Source organism: Pinus tabuliformis, chromosome 5_2 (assembly GCF_031772625.1).
Source record: "Pinus tabuliformis cultivar Carrire ecotype Pingquan chromosome 5_2, CPIR1, whole genome shotgun sequence".
NCBI lineage: Eukaryota > Viridiplantae > Streptophyta > Pinopsida > Pinales > Pinaceae > Pinus > Pinus tabuliformis.
Window position 1 is genome coordinate 329,110,206 of NC_142306.1, and position 25,703 is coordinate 329,135,908.

The window sequence follows — 25,703 nt, forward strand, 5'->3', positions numbered from 1 at the left end:
TGCTATTACATATTATTAATAGAGTAAAAACAAACGTGTTTACAATTTTAAGATAAGGGGTATGCCTTCTAGCAAATATATGCTTATTATTGCTTAGAGGAAGCAAGAGAAATCAACAAGAAAGTCATGTAATCAAGATATAGATGGGGTGGTCTTCATTAATTCATAATTTATGAATAAAATTGAGGTCGTGTGAAAGAATAGAATTTTGATGTTCATAGTTCTATGAGACTATCCACACGAATGATTTAGAATTTTCATATTCATAATTTTACATAACAATCCATAATAATAATTTTTTTCATTTATATGTGAGGAAGTCCAACCATAATAAATATCTATTGAACTTGATAAACTATTCAAATTTCTGTTGACATTGATAAACTATTCAATAGTGATGGTGAGAAAAATGTATATTACATACAAAAGATCTTGGACATTTCAAGAATAAAAATGTTCATTATCGTTAATACAATAACTAGCATTTGCATGAGATGTTGCAAAGGAAACATCGTAAGACATAAATTGACGAACAATCATGACATGTAAATGGTCATTGAAAATAAGACTTAATAAACAAGATTGCATGCAAGGGTGGACGATAAAGGTAAATGATTTACATTTTGTGAAATTTACAGATAGTATAATGTTTCTAACATAGATTGCCTCTTGATCTTTGAAGATGCTTTTTAAGTTTCACTAAAAAAATAACAAGTAGTAGATTAAAATGGAAGAGGTAAATAAAGAAATATGACATCGTGAATAACATGATGGTTATATTTCCACATTTGAAATTGCATCACAACTTGTTGAAGACATCGGAGACTCAAAGAAGCAATAATGAACCTGCAAAAGGAATATTTCATTCAAAATATGTAAAGAATTATTATTTTTTTTTGTAAACTAAGGCGAAATTCTATTACTTCAAATATGCAAAATATACAAACAGAGGCAGGTCATTACCCGCCCTTAAGGGAAACCGGGTACCACCGATAGTTTTTAACAGCCATCCACAAAAAATACATATCCAGTCTATCTAACCATACAAAAATTTCAGCTATATGTTCTACAAGCAAACTGTTTCGTCTTTGAGACATTACCATTCAGGATTACAAAAATTCAAAACTGGAAATGATAAAAACCTCTTGACAGCATTGTCCATATCCTACTTATTCAGGGTGTCCGACTTTGGTCCGCTTTCTGTCTTGATCTCTATGCCATTTTCTTTGAACAGCTGCAGAATTTTATCCATCTTTCTATCCTGCATAATCAGAGTCATCTGGATGTTCCTTAGTTCCCTCTTGAAGGTGGGGAAACCTTGAGCTAGTTCCACCATTTCAACAGCTACCTGCTCCATGGCTTTAGCCAGTAGTCGCTTCATGCCCCAGTAAGCATGCAGAGACTATTTGTAGAGCGACATTCTCCCTCTAGTGTGTCCTGGATCGGGGAGAAAACTCTCCCAGTCCTCCATTTCCCGATCCGAAGCTGCCTGCATAGCCTCCTCTTCTAAGTGATCTATAATTTTCCTGATATGAGGGTTTGTCTCTTGTATATATGCATCCTCTGCTTCATTCAATTTCCTCCTCATGTCCCGCTTCCCTTTTCCCCTACCTCTGCGTTCAGGAGCTACTCCGTCTTCCACATCAGTTCTTTGCTGCCTGCTCCCTCTACCGCCTCCTCCACTGTTCCTTCCTCGACCCCACTGTGTCCCCCGTCCTCTCGCTCGTCGACCTCTTCCGCGCCTTCCACCTGCGTCCTCATCGGTATCCTCCTGCTCCTCACTCTGGGCTTCCGAATCCTCCGTTTCATTACTCCGACGCCTCCACTTACCTACCTTCCCTCCTGTCGTCCGACGCGGTTCCTCCTCAACCAAATAGTCCCTTATATCAAATTCCTTATCTGATTCATCCGTAATATCCAGATAAATCCGCGGTAAAAAGTCCTCTGCAACACGTTTTCCTTTTACATCAACCTCTGGCAGACCCTTTCCTTTCTGATCTACAGGCCTCCCCTTGCTCCGTGTCCAGCGTCCGTCTCCCTGCTCTTGACTCCCAGCCATACTTGGCACTGTCGACTGCTGCATACTCCTATCTCGCTTCCTCTGTTTACAGTAATTGACCCCGAATTTCTCCCTTCTCTCCGCGCGCTCGCATGCAAAACATAAGAACTCCCTAATCCGCCACCCTTTCATCTTAACGCTTCGTGCCCGCCTGTCGCCTTCATTAACACTTGCCCCATCTGCTGGGTCATGATGTGAGATGTACCCAATCTTTCTGACGCAGCTACCTCGCGTCCTCGAAAGCGTACCCAAATCTGTCCTTGGGATGAACATCCCGCTCGTTTCTTGATTATCCTCGCCGCCCCTAAGGTTAATCCCATCCACGCGTTTCATAATCCCCTGTCCAGCATTAATTATCATGTCATATCTCCTCCTATTCATAATAAGGAAGCACTTAATCATTTCCGTGTGATGCCATGGCCTCATCATAATCCTGTCGAAGTATATTTTGTAGTGCATTCCACCTTGGGTCATCCTGGTATGAGTCCCAGCTCCCATCTATTACTCTGCTCGACGCTTCGCTGCCCCAATTGGCTAAGAAATCCGCTGCTTGGTTGCCATTCCGCAGGACATGATTAACCATTGTGTACTCAATCCTACTAAGCAACCCTTCTATGTCTTGTATGATCGCTGCTGTTCGCCAACTCGTCGCCACATGATCCCACCATTTTCCATTCCGTAATTTTCTGAGCATATCAATCGTAATTTTGGAATCGCCTTCAACTTCAAGATTCCGGTATCCATTTCGAACTGCAATTCGAAGTCCATTATACACTCCCCATAATTCTGCTTCATTATTAGTCATGTCTCCTCCCCATTCCGCATACACCCATCGTGTACTCCCTGTATTATCTCTAAAAATGCCTCCCCAACCTGCTCGTCCAGGATTACCCTTTGATGCCCCATCGAAATTCAGTTTGATTCGCCTATCCCCTGGAAATCTGAAATGGTTTGGGCTGTGAACCTGATATCTGTTACGCCTGTCAAGATTAGGGAAGATCATTGTATAATCTATATTCAGCTTTGAGACTATTCTTTGCTCTTCCGGGGTCAGTTTCCAATCATCCTCATCCCATACTTCAGACAAAACCGTTTCCTTTATCGATTTACATATTACTTCCCAAATTCTTGATTCTTGGGAACTTTTATCCCTAAAGATCCTTCGATTGCGCTCCTTCCAGACTTCCCATATTGCAAAACCAATCACCAAATTCCATAGTCTCCTAACAACTTTACTCTGAAAATTCCCCTTGCCCCAATGAAATAAGGTATTCCGAAGACTAGTTTGATCCCTATTCGTTTGACCAAAGAGTACCCTAATTTCTTCCCATATACTCTGAGCGTAGAGACATCGATTGAGTAAGTGCTCCTGATTCTCTGCCTCTTTCCTACACAAATAACATCGTGAAGGTCCATGCATACCTCGTTTCTGAATATTTTCCCAAGTTAAGATCCGTCCTTTGCAAACCAACCACGCAAAATATGTTATTTTAGGCCACCATTTTCCTTCCCAGATCTTTTTCCATTCCATGAGATCATCAACCCTTTCCTCTTTCGATTTCCAATAATATGCTTCTTTGACTGTAAACATTCCTTTCATCGTTTTACCCCATCTGAGGATGTCCTTACCATCTCTGATCTTAATTTTCCTTGACTCAATTTCCTGGGAATACCGGTGCTCTGCCTCCAAGCTGATTCGATCTGCCCATTCCTGAGGCTGTTTCCACACTCTCCAGATATTGTTTACAGCACCTCTATGCCAATAATCTCTCACATATACCATTCCTGCTCTTTGCCCTAGCACTTGCATCTCATGAAGAGATTGGTTTCCATTGAGCTTATCACGTTGCTGCCACCCTTCTTCCCAAAATCTTGCTGTACTGCCCTCATGGATTTCCCAAAATGCTAGGTCCCCAACTATATCTTTATTACTGCTTGCAAAGTTCCATATTTGTGATCCTCGAGGAGTTTCTGCTATTCGTAGGCGTTCTTCGATTGTACCTGGCATCTCATATTTTTGGTTCCATATTCTTTTCCATAGATCAGTACCCCCCTGTACCCATCGCCACCATAATTTCGCCCCTAAAACCTGATTTATGACTTCCGGATCTCGAACTCCTAAACCTCCTTCCTCTTTCCATTGGGTGACCTTCTTCCATGAAACTAGAATCCATTTTTTCTGTTGTTGAGGACCTCCCCAAAGGAATTTTCCAAATAGTTCCCTCAATTTAGAGAGAACGCCTTTGGGAGCAGCCATAATAGACAATGAATAGATGGGGATAGACAGTAAAACAGATTTTAAGAGGACAACAAGACTGGCCAAATTCAACAACCTGAATGACCAATTAGCCAATCGTTTTCTAATCCTTTCCAACAAGCTCTGCCAATTCTTTATGCGGTGTGAGTTTATATCCAGTTGGATACCCAGATATTTAGTCGGTAATTCACCCTGTCTAAAGCCTAATACTCGCGTTAAATGAGCTTTGACAATTGTAGGTGTATTAAAAATAAAAGTACAAGACTTATCACTATTTATCGCCATACCTGAAGCATTCATAAAAACTGCTAGAACATGCTTGAAACTTCTCACCTCTCTAAGCGACACTTCTCCAAATAGCATCAAATCATCAACAAACTGTTGATGTGTGATAACTAAATTAGGCCCCCACAATCGAATACCTTTGATTCTTCTTTCACGTACCTCCATCTTGAGCTTTCGACTTAATCCTTCCATAGCTAAGATGAATAAAAACGGAGAGATTGGATCTCCCTGCCGAATGCCCCTGGTGGCGTTAAAGGGATCTGTTGGGATACCATTGACCAAGATTGAAAAATTGGGAGTAGAAATCATGCTAGTTATCCATACTATCCATCTGTTATCGAATCCAAAAGCTCCCAAAACCTCTCTGAGATACTGCCAGTTTAATCGATCATATGCCTTAGATAAATCCAGCTTCATAAGCATTCCTTGCTTTTTCCGCACCTTTAAAGAGTGTATCACTTCCTGAGAGACCACTATACCATCTAATATTTGTCGTCCTTCCACAAAACCAGTCTGCTCAGGTGATATTAAATTGGGTAAAATATGTTTCAGCCTTTTCACAATCATGGTAGAGATAATCTTATAGATGACATTGCACAGCGCAATGGGCCTAAAGCCCTGTGGTTCATCCGAGGTATTGCTTTTAGGAATCAGGGTCAAAAAAGTTGAGTTGATGCCTGGCCATATACGCTGTCTCATTCTTGATTCTTCAACCGCCTCCAATACCTCTTTGCCTATAAAATGCCAGCTAGCCTGGAAAAATTCAACTGTATAACCATCCGGACCTGGAGCCTTGTTCTTACTCATATTCATCACCACTTCTTCTAATTCTTCCATAGTTACTACCCGCATTAATGCCTTGTTTTGATCCTCGGTTACTAATCTCGGTATCTCCCTACAGATATTATTAATAGCCTCCCCTCTATCATGTTGATCTTCCGTTAAGATTCCTTTAAAATAGTCAACTAAGGTCTTTTCAATATCCTTCTGTTCTATCACTCTTTCTCCTTCCGCATTCTTAAGTGAAAAAATCCTATTCTTCTGGCGATGTTGAATCATGGCTTGATGAAAGAATTTTGTATTTCGTTCCCCTTCCCTTAGCCAGCGTACCCTTGATTTTTGTCTCCACAAAATCTCCTCTTGTTTTCTTCTCTCCTCTAGCAGACTGAGAATTCGTCCTTCCTCTCGACTCTTTTCTTCATCTCTACCCTCCAAGATTATCTTTTGTTGGATGTCCTCCATTTCTCCTTCTAATTTCTGCTTTGCCTCCATAATATTACCAAATTCTTTTCTATTCCAATCTTTGATTTTTTGTTTAATTGCCTTGAGCTTCAATTGTATAGTATGCATTTTTCCTTTGCCAATAATGTTACATTGTTTCCACCAATCTTCCAAATTCCTGATAAACTTCGGGTCTCTCAGCCAGAAAGATTCAAAGCGAAAAGGTTTTTTCCCTTTTACCTGCTTTATGTCAATCTCTAACCGTATGGGCCAATGATCAGAACCCAGGCTAGGTAGGATTTGCGCTTCAATAAACACATCACTGTTTAGAATTTGCTCCGATAGCAAAAATCTATCTAATCTGGATGCAATTTGGTTCTGTCCTCCTCGTCGATTGTTCCAGGTATGGATCCCATTCGTTGTATGTATATCTACTAACCGGAGATCCCTAATCATATCATTGAATTCCTCCATAGACACATCCTCTCTCCTTAGTCCCCCTCTCTTTTCGCCTAGAGTCCTGATCATATTAAAATCCCCACCTATTATCCACGGGATGTTGGGAATTAAACTTCTCATTATATGAAAGTTCTTCAAAAAATCTCGCCGGTCTCTATAATTATGAGGCCCATACACTCCAGTGAACAAAATCCGTTCCCCCATCCCTACTAATCTAAACAAACCTGAGAGCATTCTGGGCAGAGTAAACCAGTGTTCAAAAATGACCTCTTCCGGGTTCCACAAAATAGCCAATCCTCCTGCTGTTGCAATTGCATCTAAGGCCATAACCTCATAACCTATTTTCATCTTCCGAATAGTATCTGTCAACACTTGACTTTCCATTTTCGTTTCCTGTATTACCATAATACTTGGCTTATCTTTTTGTATTCTTTCCTTCAAATATCTCTGTTTCCCTAGACTATTTAGACCCCTAATATTCCAACTTAGAACAATCATTTATAACTTTTTAGGAGTTGGTAAAAATACCTCTGACAGAGGTATCACCCGTCCTGAGTTTACAAGAGTCTCTCCCACGGCTTGGATTGATTCATTTAGCGTTCTTCTACCTTTTTTCCTACCGCTTTTACCTGGACTGTCTCCTTCGAGAGTTTGTGAGTCCTGAATATCTATGCCACCGGCCCTCTTCTCTTTATAGCGCTGAAAGATCTCCTTGTATAACTGCTTCTCTTTTTCTGGGATAAACCGTTCATCCAGTTTTTTCCAATCAGTGAGTAACTTCTTCAGTATGTTTTCTTCCTCTGTTCCTACTTCTTTTACAATCTCCTTACCTTTCTTTGATTGATCAATAATTACATCATCTCGTACTCCTACCTCCCCTTCCGGCTCTCTGCTTGGGCTTCTGCTTTTCCTCTTACCATCCTTTATAATTTCCATGGGGGCGACCACGTTGATCTGTTCTTCCGGTTCCATTGGAGAGGGCTCATTACATTCATTATCCTGTTTTCCGTTTTCTCTCTGCTCTTCTGACATTTGGAGGATATTGAACTTGTTTTTACTCTCAATTGATGAGTTCCCTACCTTGGTTTGCTTGACAGGATCCCCAAGATTTTGTTTCCTTTTCCGCTGGACCTCTTGGAATTCTTGTTCTACTCCTTCCCTCCCTTCTCGTGTTCGACTAACCTCCTTCGATTCCCGGTCACCTGCGCCCGCATTTACTTGTGGACAATCCCTTGCCAGATGACCATATACATGACAGCGCCGACAACGAAACGGTATATGCTCGTAATCAATAGGTTGCTGCCAAATTTCATCCTGATATTCAAGCTCGATAGATTCTGGTAGTGGGGCTGAGATATTCATATATACACAAATTCGGGCATAAGAATTATATTTGCCCCTTTTCGTGGATTCAGCCACCTTCACAAAAGTACCAATTGAATTGCCAATTCCTTCCAATATTTCAGGATTCCAAAATTCATCCGGTAGCCCAAATAGGCGGACCCATAGTGGGGCTGCCATGATTTTCTCGTCATTAGGATTATATCGATCCTCCCAGTAGCGTATAAACAACCCCGCATTATTCATAAAGTATGGGCCTTCCTCAAAGACCCTTTCCTTGTCCTGTAAATTTGTAAAAATGACGGTAAAAAATCCCTTAGCTCCCAATTTCAGATCGATATGTCCCCTTGGCTTCCATCGCTGCTGAAGCCATCTCGTGAGGTCCCTTTCAGATGGCCAGTATCCTATAAACTTACATATTAACGCGTGATCCCTCATGTAGCACCGATAATCTTCCAACGTATTGTTTGGGATGACATACCTGGGTTTTTTCTGGGCTCGGGGAAGGCATTTGTTCACCAGCCGTGCCTGCCATTGATTTCCCATTACCGGTATGCCCTGTGTCCTTTCCGTCGCTCCCCCATTCCCACTGCTATTTCCAGAATTACCAGCTGTTACATTGCTAAAGGAGGGGATCTCTCCCCTCCCCTGCCGTGCATCCATTAGTTTACTCAGACCGTCAAAACCATCTACGCTCAGTCAATCAATTCGTGAGAAGGACAAATACGTATGCAATACCACCTGGACTCCGGCATACACCCGCTCCCGTAAACTCGTGTGCTGATTGTCACCGAAAACCCTTGTGCAGAATGGCACCTGAAACCCTCGGATGCATGTCACTCTTTTAAGTTGTTAGAATTATTATTATTTTAAATATGGAATTTAACTATTGAAATTGATTAGAAACAGTTTGCATGTGAGTGTGTTATAATGAAATTGGAATGAGTGAAAATGAACTTACCTTTGTAATGGGAATTTCAATACTTCTAGTCGAAAATTCAAGGCGAACAATGGAATATCAAACACCATTGAAGATTTATATGTAGTTGAAGATGCATATTTCTTGATTGCCAGTCTGCTCGTATTTTTTGCATTTTGTCACATTGAACATAGTTACCGATCAAACAAGAACTATTACCTCAAAACAGGTACTCAAGCCCAAAAACTCCAAAAGAACATGAAAAAACAGCCTGAAAATGAAAAATGTTGATTCTGGAATAACTTTTTTCTTTTCGGGGTAAATTTTCAACATTTTTTAAAAATGGAAGTGAAAGGAAAAAAAATTTGTGCAAAAAACACCCTAAAAATGAAAAATGTTAACGCTGGAATAATGTCTTTTTTTTTTTTTTTTTTTTTTTTTCGGGGTAACTTGTCAACACCATTTAATAATGACGTTAAAAATAAAATATCATGACTCTGAAAAACCTTAAAATTGCAATGACAAACATGACATTAAAGATAAAATATCAAAAGTCTTAAAATTCTAATGATTTTAGGCATGGTATTAAAGATAAAATATCATATATTTGAAAAGTCTTAAAATTCGAAGGATGACATTAAAGATAAAATATCACCTTTATGAAAATATTTACAATTCCAACAATTTTCAACCATGGTGTTAATATTATTTTAATAAATTATTACTATTTAATTTATATTAATTTTTTTATTATTTTAAGTTTATGATATTAATAACAATTTATTAAATATAATGTATTGAAGTCGCTAGATAGGAAACACTTGAGTTATGATCAATGAACAAATTTACAAAACAAATGAATTTATATGTGATTTTAGTGTTTTTGGTACTCTCTATATATTATTTTCATTTATAATAATAATAATAATAGTAAAAATAATAATAATCAAATTAAATTTCTTTTACATTTAATAAATCGAAACTAATAAACGTATTAAAGATTATGCAAAAAAAAGTGCCTTTTCGAGAATCTTATCGACCACTAAAGAAGTACACCATCAACAAAAAATTGTTCTCCTAGAGTTATTACTTCTACATTTTTTTTGACATAATATCCAATCAAATATATTGAGAATATGAAAACATTGAAAAAAAAAACAAAATAAAAAAGTAATAAAATGTAAATAAAAAGATATATTTTAACATAAAAATAGTTAAAAAACATGACCCAAAAAAATACAATATAAAAAATATATATAAAATAAAAACAAAAATCAAACATAAAAAAACGTAATTTTGCATTTTTTTTTATAAAATTTCTGTATTTAAGCTTGTGTGATCCATAATGAATTAAACAAAGTCTTTCTGTAGAAATCACATGAGAGATTTTTTTTCGGCCACGCGTTTTGAACCAACAAGTGTGGTTCATCATCAGGACCAAATGAAGAGGCAGACCATGGCAAAGGCTAAAATAGAGAGCAATGTAGAGACATAATTTCATGTAATGGCTATATTTGAACAATAATGTTTAAATTATAATATTACTTTATTAATATATTAAAAACAAATATTATTAAGTAACGCCTATATTAAACGGCTAGTTTTTAAAAAAAATATTTAAATAAAGATATTGTTTCATTAATTTATTAAAAATATTAATAGGTAATGACTATATTAATCGGATGGTTTTTGAAAAATAATATTTAAATCAATTTATTAAAACCAAATATTAATAGTTCTTGAAAACTAATATTTAAATAATGATATTAGTTTACTAATTTATTAAAATATTAATATGTAACAACTATATTAAACGGCTAGTTGTTGAAAAATATTTAAATAATGATAATATTTCATTAATTTATTAACGATATTAATAGGCAACGGCTATTAAACGGATAGTTTTTGAAAAATAGTATTTAAATTAATTTATTAAAACTAGATATTACTAGTTCTTTAACTTATAAAATATCAAAATTACAAAAAAAAAAAAAAAAAAACATTAAAAAAAAAGACATTTAAAAAACACATAATTAAAAAAAAAAAAAAAATTAAAAAAGAGGAAAAAACATCTAAAATAAATAAATAATATTAATGTGATAAATTAAAAAAAACACTATTAAAAAAAGAAACAAAGAAAGAAAGAAAGAAACAAACAAACAAAAATAAAAAAACAAAAACTCCTTAATTAAAAAAATAAAATAAAAATTAAAAACTTTGAAAGAAATAATTAAAAAAATTAAACATTTAAAAAAATTAAAATTGAAAAAAAAAGAAAAGAAAAGAAAATGGATAAAAGAAAATTAAGAAAATTAAATATATATATGTATGTATATATAAACATTAAAAATAATTAAAAATATTTAAAATAATGATTAAAAACATTAAAAACAATGAAAATTAAAAAATAAAATTAAAAATTAAAAAAAAAAAAACAAAAAAATTATTAAAAAGATTTTTTTTAAATAATAAAAAAATCAAAATCTGAAATAAATAAAATAAAAACCATATCAAAAAAATTATTAGAAGAAAATAAAAATAATAATTAAAATAAAACAATAATAAATAAATAAATAAATTCATTCATTTAAAAAAACATAGAACTAAATCAAAATTTATTAAAAAAAAATATTTGAAAAAATTAGAAAAATATGAAAAAATATAAAAAAAAAAATTAAAAAATAAATAAAACAAAAAAAAATAAAAAAAACCTTAAAAAAAGTCAATGGTCGACCTCCCTGCCTAGGTGGTCGAGGGGTGTCTCTCTTGGGTGGGCAGGGGAGTTTCTCAACTCCTTCGCCCAGCCAGGGGCCAGGTCATGCAACCTCCTGGGCGGGGAGGCCAATTCCAGGAATCGACCTCCCCACCAAGGAGACTACGGGGTCTGGCCCTTACGCGAGCGAGGGAGTTGTGCTCAGCTCCTCAGCCCGCCCAGGGGCTAGGCCCCACGACCTCCTAAGTGGGGAAGCCAATTCCTGGAATCAGCCTCTCCACTCAAGAGGTCGCGGGGTCTGGCCCATGGGCGGGCAGAGGAGCTGAGCGTAGCTCCCTCGCCTGCCTTGGGGCCATGCACCATGACCACCTTGGCGGGGAGGTCGAGCCAATGAAAATTTATTTTTTAAGGTTTTTTTGTCACTGTATTATTATTTTTTTAATCTTGTTTAATTTTGTTTTTGTTTTTATTTTTTTAATTTTAATTTTTAAATTCCTTTCTTGTTAATTTTTTTTCAAAATTATAATTATATATATATATATATATATATAGATTTTAAATTGTTTTTTGGTTATAATTTAAATTAAATTTATTATTATTTTAAAATCTTGTATTTTAATTATTTTTTTTTTAATTTTAATTATTTAAAAAAAGTTTTATTATTATTATTATGTGTTTTTTAAAAATTATTTCTGCATAAATTTTATATATATATATATATATATATATATATATATATATTTCTTTTTTACGTGTTATATATATATATATATATATATATATATATATATATATATATATATTTTTTACCAACATGAAAATCACTAACATTTAAAAAAAATATCCACACATGATAGATTAGAAAATTAAAAGTGCTAAAAATAAGCCTACTTGATACATAAAAAAATAAAAATTAAAGTGTCAAAAATAAGCCCTAAAAAAATGTGTTGATGCTGCATCAACACTTTTCAAAATCAGCATGAAAATCACTAACATTTTAAAAACATTGTTCATACTTGATACATAAGAAAATTTAAAGTGCCAAAAATATGTTAAAGAAAAAAGATATATTCTGAATCACCACTTTTCAAATCGGGTGATTTTTTGCTACCTCAAAAAAACGAGTACTAGGTAATTTTCTCGTTTGATCGGTAACTATGTTGTTGATGTATGTGGATTATACATTTCAGAGTAGAATTTATTTTTATTAATAATTGTAAAGTTGGACAAAGGCGGTATAGCGGTATGCTCGGATTTGGCACTAGCAATTTTATTTTATTTTTTTTTTCTATATTTTGTAATGTAATTATTGATGCTTCTATTTCGTTGCAGTAACTATAGAGTTGTGATGTTTGCGAGTCCATATGTCATGTTCTAGAAGACAAATAATGTTAGAAGCAAATAGTTAAAAAATATAATAACAATGTAATTTGTAACCATGTATTAATAATGATTAAATTTGACTATTGTAAATAGATATAAAAGGTATGCGATAAAAATAGATTGAGCTTAATAAATATGGGAACCCTTTTGGAGATGTTAACATGTGGATTGGAGCGGAACGTCTGGAGAAGGCAAAGAATTTTTTCTGCATGTTTTCTACGAGCAATGTTTTTGTTGTCTTTCATTTTTATGTAACAATCTAAAGTGAATGGGGGGGAATTCAGAGATCTTGTAGAGAAGGAACTCTTGAAATTGCTGTGAATGTGAGACCTTGACGTTCAATTTGTCCACAGGTCGATTGTTGCTTTTAGCGATGTCATACCCTGATATTTATGTATAGTTAATGCCCAAGCCATCTTTAGTGGAATTCGCATACGTCCATTTCTTTTTATTGCTAGAATAGGAAAGTGTGTTAGATTTTTTTCATCCCAAGGAGGTTTGATGTATTTGGAAAAATCTATGACAGCAAATGTTGGAAATTGTGGAGGTGCAGTTGATTCTTTGTAAAAGATGGATATAATTTCCCCAAGGGAACCATTAACAAGTCTGGCCGAAACCCAAAGGTTGGAGTTAGTGATGGACCTCCAAATTAAACATAAATTAAGGCCCATCTAACCTTTCTTAGGCACATGAAGGCTATATCAAACCTCTCATTCTACACTTAATAATATTTTTTAGCTTTAATATGTTCATTAGAAAGGTTTATGGATAATTGCATATTTGTACTTAATATTTTTTATTTTTGTAGAATATTGTGAGAATATTGGGTAGATTATGGAGATTTGGGGGAGGAGATAATTTAGGAACTTGCTCCCTACTACAGGAAGATCAATATTGGATAATAAATCAACAAGATATTATGAAATTATTGCAAAGATTCTGGAGCTCCAATGATTGAGAAAATTTAGGAATGTGTTTTGTGTCATTTAATGCAGATTCCTAGTGTTGGGAACGAGATCCATTGTTTGAGGGATTTTTGAGGGGGAAGCTTTCTCCTTTCATGGGGAATGATTCCTAATCATTTTGTATAAGTACCAAGTCAAATTTTCCTATAGGGGTTGATTTTTATTAGTCTTCTTGTAGAGAGAACTCGTATTTTTCAGCTCCACTTTCATTTCTTATAGGGATGTAATTGTATTGATGGAAATAATGAATATTGGTGTCATGTTCAGCTTCTAAATCTTGGTCTCCTTCATAGGACTTTGAGTTTCCTTGGGCTTGGCCATCCGAGGAGCCTCAGATCCCTTTTGTATCATTTACTTTTCTTCCTTTCACTTCTTATTCACATGCATTTCTTGTTCTTGTCTTTTTCTATTTCTTCATTTGGTATTGATGATTTCTTGTTGTTGGATTAGGTTGAATGGTTGAAGTAAGTTCTTTTGCAGGATTAAAATCTTGATTTCATCTTTTGAATAGCTTTGAAATGCCATGTTAATCACCAGGCTACTTGGATTAGTTGCTTGTTCCCAAATCTAAATTTCCGGAAGTCTCTTGTGGCAAATGGTAGTAGATTTCTGCTACTTTTTAGAACATGCTAACGAGATTCAATATCATTGATTCACTTTCATTAAATCACAAAAAAATTACAATTAGTAACAAAATTTACCCCATTGCATTCACACTTGATTAGGTTATACATTTGATAGATTAACTAGCTCACTAGTTCTCGAATTTCTAGATTTTAGACTAGTAATTTTCTACTATTTTTTATCATTTGTTGACAGGGGTACTTTTGAGTGATTCAACTTGGAATGGAGACCTAAAACATCCTAGAAATAACAAATTTTGTCCCATCCAATTTGGATTTGTTTTTCTTGGTGATTCAGTAAATTATATCTTTATGTAGCAAACATGTTTCCTATAGTAGATTTCTGTAGCACTCTTCTAACATGTATATGCTTGCCTAGATTTTCTCAAAAGGGATGTTTTTTGTCCCTTAGGCCTTGAATCATGACCCTTAGGATCTAAATAAATGGTTGAGGAGGAATAAACACCACTTAGGACTTGCCATTTTACCCATGCAAAACATCTCATCGAATTGTGTTAATGGACAAATTTATGAATTGGATAATACAATAATGATTTTCTTGATTACCATATCCAATAAAATCTGTCAATGAATCTAAAATGTTTGAAAGGTAGTGATTAATATTTATTTAATGATCTTTAATTTATGCAATTATAATAGTGTTTCCTTCCTTGTAAGGTTTCCATTTCGAGCATTTCCAATTCTACAACTAGTTAGAATTTGATTTCATTACATGCACTCTATTACATCATGACAACAAAGGAAGGAAACATTGTATGATGCACATATAGTTTAGACACCTCTTAAGTTTTGTACAAATCCTAGGTTGATAATTAAAGTTGGTAGACTTGGGGGTTGCAAAATTGTTGTTGTAATACCGAGGCTCATCATTTTTTGGCACCGTTGTCGGGGAGGTGTTAAAGTATGCATTGTTTTCTTCCCTAGTTTATTCATTTCTTTTACTTTCTGCAAAAAAAAAAATTGCATGAGGCATATTTCATTTAAAAAATAGAAAATTGCATTGTATTAACATTTATTATTCAAAAAAATACTTCTCCAACACCAACCCCCCCCCATTTGATTGCGTGGTGTAGTAAGAGCCACGTCATCATTCATTTTTGCAAGTAGAATAAGAAGAGGTGATAGAGAAGGTAGGAGAAATGGATGGAGATTATGACAATGAAGAAGATACTCTTGGATTTCTCATTCAATATGCTGATGTCAAAGTGCATATGAAGAACATCCCTCCATCTTTCCTTCCCAACTTCCATGGTATGAGGTTAGAGGAACCAAAAACCTTTGTCTTTGAATTTGAAATTGTTTGTAAATCTTATGGTTACTTATTAAACACTCAAAAATTGATATTTTCTCTGACAACATTAAAGGATAGAACTCTTAAATGGTTAAGGAGTTTAGGGACTAATTCAACATGATCATGGAATGATATGCAAAAGATATTTCTACAAAAATATAAAGATGACGATCTTAAAGAATAAATCTTTAGAATAAATAAAAAAGAAGATGAGAGCCTTGAGGATCTAAAACACAGGTTCATGTATAATGTTAAGAGGGAAAAACTACATCATTTAGGATCCGAGACACTAAAAACCCTCTTACTTAGAATAATTAGGGATGAATGGATTGATCTCCTTGATCTCATGAGTAGAGGTGATGTATACCATTTATCATTTGAAAAAATTTGTGAAACATGCAAATACATATCAAGAGGAAGGGCAAGAGTAATTCAATTAGCATCAAGATCAATAAGTCAAGCTAAACTTGGAAATTTGTTTGGCAACTTTAAAACAAAATTTCTTAGAAATCTAAGTGAACAAGTAGAGATGTTAAGAATGCAAAATGAGAAAAAATAAGATGTTGATATTTGTGTTGTCCATGCATAATCACATGATGTTAAATATTGATCCTTATTACCAAGTTTGAAGGAATTTGACCAAGAGGATAATGGAGCAAGTCAATTGCTAATGCAACTATGTTATGTAGCTCCAAGAGGACCAAGGAAACCTATTCAACTTGATATTATGCAATAGTCTAATTCACAATTTCAAGCTTATGCACATCCATCTCAAAGTAATTGGAACACACCCTTTCCTTGGAAACCTTGGCCATCTCAACACCAAACCCAATCTTAGCAACAAGGTTGGCAAGGAACTTATAGGAGCCATCCACAATATCCTCAATTTTTTTCATCAACATCCTCCATATCCAACTCCATGTTATCCCTACTATCCACCTCCACCACAACCACAACTGCAACGACATCCATCTCAAACATCCACTCCCACTCAACTACATATACCACCATTTCAAAACCCACACAAGGAAGTAGCTCAACCCACTTATAATCATTAGGGGAATTTTGAGGTCTAAAATGGGCCTCCTAAGGAAATTATAAAATAATAGTGGAAATAATAAAACAAGATTAGATGACATCATCAAATTTTAGAGGGAAAAAGAAAAAACTATTTTTTCAAATCGTATTTTCAGCTTATCTCCCTATGGGTTTACTCAAATTTCAAGTAGCAACACTCGCTAGATGAAGAATTTGATTTCTCACCCAAGGAGTACCCATGTTGCATACTTTCGATGGATCCTGCTACACAAAAAATGAGAAATACATGAAAAACATGATTGCATGAAAGTGTGCAACATGTGTACTCCTTAGATGAGGAATCAAATTTTGCATCCAATGAGTACTCCTACTTGAAATTTGAGTAAAACTTTAGGGAGATACGTTGAAAATACAAGTTGAAAAATTAGTTTTATTATTTTATTATTTTTCAATATTTTTGCATTTTTACTCCAAAAATGGTGAATCATCCCCCATGGTTGAAATTATCACTTTGAATCCTATTCATTCTTATAAAGTTTATTTTAGTTGTACAATTTTCTTAGGAGACCCATTTTAGACCTCACTAATGGCTGAGGCACAACACTTCCAAATATCTCCTTTTTATCTAAATGGTATTCATCTTGGTTGAGGAAGAGTATTGCAAAAGTGAGATTCTCTTGATGTCATTGAAGGACAACATGCAGAAAAATAATATTCAAATGAGAAGATCAAAGAATCATGGGTTGCACTTGATGAAGAGCAGACATAAAAATTAGAAATTGAGAAAGTTCCTGCATGTTTACCATCATATCCTCTATGTGTTCAAGAGAATAATTAGCAAAAAAAAGCAGATTTTAACTTCATGGAAGAAGAAGATATTTAAGATTATCCAAATCAGTGAGTGCACCAGGGGCATCAAAACCATATTGAAATATGGTTCCAGACAATCAGTAATTTTCATCCACACTCTTCTTCAACAATTCCGGTCTCATCTCAATCAAATCATTTGGTCTATGAAATTCAGGTACATGTCAAAGCATATAAAACAAGCCTACACATCAATTTTTCTGTCATCTTGATGTGCACATTGCTCCACTAGAAATATTCTTATACTTGAAATATATATATTTTTTTCAAGTAGAGTAGGATAGAAAAAAAAAAAAAAAAAAAAAAAAAATGGGAAATAAGGGAAAAAATAAAATTTCAGGTGAAAACCTTTTTTGAGATGCCTAAGATTAGCTCATTAATTGAAAACCTCCATGAGGTGGTCAATGGGTTGGGAAAGAAAAAGAAAAAAAGAAAAAAAAAAATCCTAGGTGAAAACCTCCTTTGAGGCACTTAGACAGACCTACTAGTTCAAAACCTCATTGAGGCGGTTAGTAGGCCTAGAAGAAAAAAATATTAATAACTCTTTGCTCCATTAATCTCTCTCTCATGAATGCAGGCACTCTGCAACCTCCGCAAGCAACAAAAACAAGTTAGCCACCAAAAGAAAAGTTGATAAAAAACCTAGTCAAAGGAAGTCAAACTTGGATTTTCTCCTCCTTTTCTCAGATGCTACAAAAGGACCAAGGCCATGCCGATTCATCACCCTCATCTATTTCCACCATCCACTCATCATTCCCAAGATTTTACCACTCATTTTCTTTGTTGTCCTAAAATGCTACAGGAAGGCTCTATTTTGCTACAAGAAGTAAAAATACATAGAGTAGAAAATTATTTTTGTCATATCTTGAAAATCGTGCATCCATTTGCTAATTTGTATCAGGGGAATATATATGGATTATAGTAACATGCCCAAGAAATTTTAGCAAATTCTGGTACAGAGTTTTCGAGAAATTGACCTGCATGACCTAAAACCATTTTTAAATTTTCTTGATATTTACGCATCCATTTGCCAAGTTGTTTCATGAGGAGATGCATATGGATGATGTTAACATACCCAAGAAATTTTAGCAAATTCTAGTGCATAGTTTTCGAGAAATAGACCTCCATCACCTACATCCATTTTTATTTTTTCTCAAGATTCGTGCATCCATTGGCCAATATGTTTTTATGGGGAGGTGCATAAGGATGATGGAAACATGCTCAGAAAAGTTTAGGTCAATCCATTATACCATTTGGGAGATATGTACAAAACAAGTATGATACATGTTTTCTACATGATGTTGCTACAGGATGTCCTAAACTACTACAGGAAGTTGGCTAAGGGTTTTTGGAGGAAAATAATGGTGAGATGAAGTGTTAAAAGGGTGTATGACAGTTGTGAAAATTCTAGGGAAGGTGAACGCCCATGTCCAAGCCCAACACTCTAAAGAGGTCAGATTTGACTAAGACAACTTGCTCATGGTAACTGGAAGACAAAGGTTTAGAATGTGGGTTGGCATCCATAAACTCCAACAACAGTAGATTGAACGCCAACAAGAGGCCTCTACACAAAAAAATATTACATCAGTCAGAAACATAATCATGCTATGAATACATATGCATCAACAAAATAAGGAAGTCAACAGATCTGGAATCATCATGTTATGAAACTCAGCAAAAAAAAATAAAAAAATATCCTAGGAGACCTACAGATTGAAGGCTATCAGAAATAAGACCTCTAGTAGATTATCGCATACACCTTCAGGACCACCAAATGAAACTTCCACATTCATATCAACAACTTCAATATCACCTGCAAAAAAACATCAAGGGTAAGTCTCAAGCATGCAATCCTTTAGACCTATCTTACGAACTTATTTTAGCTTGAAAAACATTGCAAGTGTATGAAGGAAAAATTTTTTATAGCCAAGATTAGTAGGAGAGAAACATCGACCTTATCTAGTAACTAACTTCACTTTTTCACCAAGACACCCGCACATGGGGGAGAGAACAAGACAAAAATGAAAAAGAATTGAGAAAGTGGGATGTAACCATTTAGTCATGATGGAAGGCAAGGACTGTGGAGGGGTAGGTGAGGGCCAACCCAGTTAAATCAAAGAACTTTGAGTTTATTTTGCATGCAATAAAAAAATAGAGAAAAGTTGCAAAAAAAGGAGAAAAAATAATGGAAAAAAAAAAAAAAGCAAAAAAAAAGAAAAAAAGGTGGACCCACCACCTTTTGGCATGCAAAATTTAGTTTCTACATGATTCACGTTGTATGCAACCCATTACAGTTGAAGAACCACCTAAGGGAAAGAAACAACCTCAACTTATAGTAGGGCTTCCTTGGGAAACTAAGATAGAAAAATGCAGTAGCAAGAAGAGTAGAAGAAAGAGCATCAAATAGACTAGAAAATAAAACATGAAACATGTCAATATACATGAAGAACAAGGTGAGCAGGATGAATAGGTTGCTCAGAGGATGAGAAACAATTTCAGCACGGAGGTATTATGGACCTCCAAATTAGACATAAATTAAGGTCCATCTAACCTTCTTTAGGCACATGAAAGCTATATTAAACCCTTCCTTATACACTTAATAATATGTTTTAGCTTTAATATGTTCATTAGAAAGGTTTATGGATAATTGCATATTTGTGCCTGGTATTATTTATTTTTGTAGAATATTGTGAGAATATTAGGCATATTATGGAGATTTGGAAGAGATAATTTAGGGACTTGCTCCCTACTATAGGAGGATCAATATTGGATAATAAACCAACAAGGTGTTATGAAATTATTGCACAGATTCTGGAGCTCCAGTTATTGAGAAAATCTAAGAATATGTTCCTTGTCATTTAATGCAAATTCCTAGCGTTGGGAACCAGATCCACTATTTGAGGGATTTTGGAGGGGAAAGCTTCCCACTTTCATGGGGAATGATTCCTAATCATTTTGTATAAATACCAAATCGAATTTTCCTCTAGGGGTTGATTTTTATTAGTCATCTTGTGGAGGGAGCTAGTATTTTTGCAGCTCCACTTTTATTTCTTGCAGGGATGTAGTTGTATTGATGGAAATAATGAATATTGGTGCCATATTAAGCTTCTAAATCTTGGTATCCTTCATATGAATCTAATTTTCCTTGGGCTTGACCATCCCAGGAGTCTCAAAGCCCTTTTTTATCGTTTACTTTTCTTCCTTTCACTTCTTATTCATGTGCATTTCTTGTTCTTGTCTTTTTCTATTTCTCCATTTAGTATATTGATGATTTCGTGTTGTAGGATTGGGTTAAATAGTTGAAGTAAGTTATTTTGCAGGATAAAAAACATGATTTCATCCTTTGAACAACTTTGGAAGGTTATAGTAATCATTGAACTACTTGGATTAGTTTTCTTATTCCCATATCTAAATTATTGGAAGTCCCTTGTGGCAAATAGTAGTAAATTTATGCTATCTTTTAGAACATTCTAACGAGCTTCGATCGAGTTGATTCCACTTAAATTAGATAACAAAAACATTTCAGTTAATAAATTTTGCAACCCCATTTCATTCACACTTGATTATGTTAGGCATTTGATAGATTAACTAGCTCACTAGTTCTCGAATTTTTAGATTTTAGATTAGTAATTTTCTGTTTTTTTTAGCATGTGTTAACAGAGGTCTTTCTGAATGATTCCACTTGGAATGGAGACCTAAGACATCCTAGTCAATAAAAAAAATTGTCCCATACAATTTGGATTTTATTTTATTGGTCATTTGGTGAACTATATCTTCCTGTAGCAAATCGATTTCCTGTAGTAGATTCTTGTAACACTCTTCCAACATGTATATATTTGCCCAAATGTGCTCAAAAAGGTTGGTTTTTGTACCTTAGGGTTGAATCATGACCCCTAGGCTCTAAATAAATGATTGAGGAGGAACAAACATCACTTAGGACTTTCCGTTTTACCCATGATGAACATCTCATCGAATTGGGTTAATGGAGAAATTTATGAATTGGATAATACAATAATGATTTTCTTGATTGCCACATTCGATGAACTCTGTTAATGAATCTAAAATGTTTGAAATGTAATTATTAATATTTAGTTAATGATATTTAATTTATTCAATTAGAATAGTGTTTCCTTCCTTGTATTTTCTTTCTTGCAATAGGTTAAAGTTTCCATTTTGAGAATTTTCAATTCTGCAACTAGTTAGTATTTGATTTCATTACATGCACTCCATTACATCGTGACAACAAAGGAAGGACACATTGTATGTTGCACATATAGTTCCGACACCTCTTAATTTTTTACGAAGCCTGGGTTGATAATTAAAGTTGGTAGACTTGGGAGTTGCAGAATTGTTGTTGCAATATTGAGGCTCATCACTTTTGGCACTGTTGTCAGGGAGGTGTCAAAGTATGCATTTTTTCTTCCCTAGTTTATTTATTTATTTTACTTTTCGTAAAAACAAAAAAATTGAATTAGGAATATTTCATTTCAAAAACAAAAAATTTCATTTCATTAGCATTCTTATTAAAAAAAATACTTCTCCAACACCAACCCCACATTTTAATCATGTGATGCAGTAAGAGCCACATCATCATTCATTTTTGCATGTAGAAGAAGAGTAGGTGACAATGAAGGTAGGAGAAATGGTTGGAGATGATGAAAATGAAGAAGAACTTCTTGGATTCCCATTCAAGATATTGATGTTAGTATGCATATGAAGAGCATCCCTCCATCGTTCCTTCCCAACTTCAATGGTATGAGGTCAGAGGATCCGTAAACGTTTTTCTTTGAATTTGAAATTGTTTGTAAATCTTATGGTTACTTATTAAACACTCAAAAATTGAGATTGCTTCCAACAACATTGAATGATAGAGCTCTTAAAATGTTTATGAGTTTAGAGACTAATTCAATAAGATCATGGAATGATATGCAAAAGATATGTCTACAAAAATATATAGATCATGATCTTAAAGAAAAGATATTTAAAATGAATCAAAAATAAGATGAGAGCCTTGAGGATCTAATAAAGAGGTTCATGTATAATTTTAAGAGGGAAAAATTATATCATTTAGGATCAGACACACTAAAAACTCTCTTACTTAGAACAATTAGAGATGGATGGATTGATCTCCTTGAACTCATGAATAGGTGATATATACCAATTATCATTTGAATAAATTTGTGAAACATGCAAACACATATCAAGAGGAAGGACAAGAGTAAATCAATCAGCATAAAGGTCAGTAAGTCAAGTTAAACTTGGAACAACGTAAACTTTGAAATGGGAACTGATACTGTTACCCGTTTTGTAGAGATAGCAAAAAAGTGACCCGATTTTGAAAAGGGGTGATACAGAACACACATGTTTTTTTTAGAGCATAGTTTTTGGCATTATAATTTTTTTATTTCTTTTTTACGTACATTGTGTTTTAGAATGGTAGTGATTTTGATGTTGATTTAAAAAAGTGGTAATTCTACACCGTGCCCTTTTTTTTTTTAATTTTTAGTTTTATAATGTATGAAATATAAATAATTATTTTGTAAATTTAATAACTTTGGAAGTGCTCTTCTTCTTCATTTTATATATATATATATTTTATATTTTGTAGTGAGGTTTTTATTGTTTTGCATATTTAAAGAAGGGCGATATTTTGCATTTTTGATACTCTACATATTTATACATCATTAATTAAATTTTCAATCCACATGAAATAATTGTCTCTAAAAAACATATATAAAGAAGACAAAAATGAAAAATAAAAAATGTTTAAAAAAAATTATCTCATAAACCATAAAAGAATTTGGAAAAAAAAAAAAAATTATAAATATAAAATTAAGTAAGTAAAAATAATAATAATAATAATAAAATAAAGTTAACGAAAAAAATTAAAAAATTAGTAAAATTAATATCAAGAAAACAAAAATTAACTTAAATTAAAATAAATATATATGAAATTTATTTTAAAAAAAAAAAAAAAAATTAAAATATAAAAAAAAAACCAAAAAAAATTTAACATTTAATTTTTTTTTTAAACAATTTTTTTTTTTATTAAAAAAAATTATTATTATTAATTTTTTTAAAAAACAATTTTTTTTTCTTATTTAAGAAAAAAATTCATTAAAAAAAATTTAATTTTTTTTTAAATGAATTAAAATTTTTAATTTAAAATCTAGAAATTTTAAAAAATTATTTAAAAAAAAAATTAAATTAATTTTTTTTTTAAATGGCTTTTTTGAAAGAAATTTTTTTTTAATGATTACATTAATTTTTTTTAAAACATTCTTTTGTAATTATAAATTTTAAAAAAAGCTATACTTTTAAAAAAATTTAGTTTAAAATATTAAAATATATAATATTATTTAAAAAAAATTATACGTATGCAATTTTTTAATTTTTAATTTTAAATTTTTTATTTATTATTTAAAAAAAAAAAAAAAATTGGTGTTTTGCCCCCCTTGCCCCTGGCCGCCCGTGGTGGCCTTCGCCCACAGCCGCGTCACCACGGGCGGCTGGGGGGCAGGCGTCTGATTCCGCGCAGGACTATCTGCCCATGGTCGTAGCACCACAGGCGACTGGGGGGCGGGCGTCCGATTCGGCGCAGGCCCTCCGCGCACAACCGCGCCACCATGGGCGGGGGGCAAAACACGAATTTTTTTTTAAATAATAAATAAAAATTTAAAAATTAGAAAATAAAAAATTGCATACGTATATTTTTTTTAAATAATAATTATATATTTTAATATTTTAAATTAAAAAATTCTCAACGTATAATTTTTTTTAAATAACAATAATATATTTTAAAATTTATAATTAAAAAAAGTTTTAAAATTTTAAATTAAAAATTTTAATTCGTTTAAAAAAACTTTAAAATTTTTTTAATGAATTTTTTTTTAAATAAGAATTTTTTATTTTTATTTTTAAAGTTATTGAATAATTTTTTTAATAAAAACAAAATTGTTTAAAAAAGAATTTAAATGTTAAAATTTTTTTGGTTTTTTTAAAATAATTTTCATATATATATATATATATTAATTTGAGTTGATTTTTGTTTTTTTTTAATATTAATTTTACTAAATTTATTTATTTATTTAACTAGCTTGCTTTTAATTTTTATTTTTTTCTAGTTTTTGCTAATTTTTTTTCAATTTCTCTATTTCTTCCTTACTTAATTTTACATTTATATTTTATTTATATTTTATTTTATTTATTTATTTATTTATGTTTTTCCAAATTCTTTCATGGTTTATGACATAATTTTTTTTTTTTAACATTTTTTATTTTTCATTTTTTTATTTTTATTTTTTATTTTATATATATATATATATATTTGTTTTTTTAAGTAATCAAAATTTTAATCTTAATTTTAGTAGTTTTTAATTTTTTTTTTGTTAATTTTCTATTTTTTTTTTTTTAAATCTTGTTTGTTTTTAATTTTAATTTTTTCTTAATTTTTATTTTTTACCTACTTAATTTTTAGTTTATTTTAAATGTTATTTTTTATTTTCCATATTTTGTTTGTTTGTTGTTTTGTTTGTTTGTTTGTTTGTTTTTTTTTTTTGTTTTTTTTTTTTTTTTTTTTTTTTTCGCCAATTTTTATTATTATTATTATTATTATTTTTTATGGTTTAGAAGATATTTATTTATTTTATTTCCATTTTTTTTACTATTTATTTGTTTATAATATTTATTTTTTGTTTTTTGTTTTTTAATTCTTATCATTAATTTTGTTTTTTTTTTTTTACATTTTTATGATTGATTTTTTTTTATATTTGATTTTTTTTTTTAGTATATATTTTAATTTATGTTTTGTTATTTTTTTATAACTTTTTTTTTTGTTTTGTGTTTTTTCATTGTTTTAAATTTTTTTATTTATTTTTTCATTATTTCTTTTAAATTTTAATTTTTTTCGGGGTCATGATAAAATATTTTACGCCATTATTTCGAAATGTTGAAATTTTACTTTTGAAAAAAAAAAAATGTTTTCCCAATGTTAACACTTTTCATTTTGAGGGTGTTTTTTGGACAATTTTTGCGCAAAAATTTGGTTTTCACCGCCATTTTTAAAACATGTTGAAAATTTACCCAAGAAAAAAAAGGTGTTATTCCAGCATCAACACTTTTCGTTTTTAACACTGTTTTTGATGTTTTTTCGAGGTTTTTTGGCCAGAGTTCCCATTTTGAGTTTATAGTTCCCATTTCAAAGTTTACATTGTTTTGGAAATTTGCTTGATAACTTTAAAACACAAATTCTTAAAATCTAA